Here is a 644-nt window from a genome sequence, read left to right on the forward strand (position 1 = left end):
TCTGTCTCCCCCTCCTCTCTCTGTCTGTCTCCCCCTCCTCTCTCTGTCTGTCTCCCCCTCCTCTCTCTGTCTGTCTCCCCCTCCTCTCTCTCTGTCTGTCTCCCCCTCCTCTCTCTGTCTGTCTCCCACCCTCTTCTCCTTCTCTGTCTGTCTCCCCCTCCTCTCTCTGTCTGTCTCCCCCTCCTCTCTCTCTCTGTCTGTCTCCCCCTCCTCTCTCTGTCTGTCTCCCCCTCCTCTCTCTGTCTGTCTCCCCCTCCTCTCTCTCTCTCTCTGTCTCCCCCTCCTCTCTCTCTCTGTCTGTCTCCCCCTCCTCTCTCTCTCTGTCTGTCTCCCCCTCTTCTCCTTCTCTGTCTGTCTCCCCCTCCTCTCACTGTCTGTCTCCCCCTCTTCTCTCTCTCTGTCTGTCTCCCCCTCCTCTCTCTCTCTGTCTGTCTCCCCCTCCTCTCTCTCTCTGTCTGTCTCCCCCTCTTCTCCTTCTCTGTCTGTCTCCCCCTTCTCTCTCTCTCTGTCTGTCTCCCCCTCCTCTCTCTCTCTGTCTGTCTCCCCCTCTTCTCCTTCTCTGTCTGTCTCCCCCTTCTCTCTCTCTCTGTCTGTCTCCCCCTCTTCTCCTTCTCTGTCTGTCTCCCCCTCCTCTCTCTCTGTCT

The sequence above is a fragment of the Babylonia areolata genome, chromosome 1 (assembly GCF_041734735.1).
Source record: "Babylonia areolata isolate BAREFJ2019XMU chromosome 1, ASM4173473v1, whole genome shotgun sequence".
In the NCBI taxonomy this organism is placed as follows: Eukaryota; Metazoa; Mollusca; class Gastropoda; order Neogastropoda; family Buccinidae; genus Babylonia; species Babylonia areolata.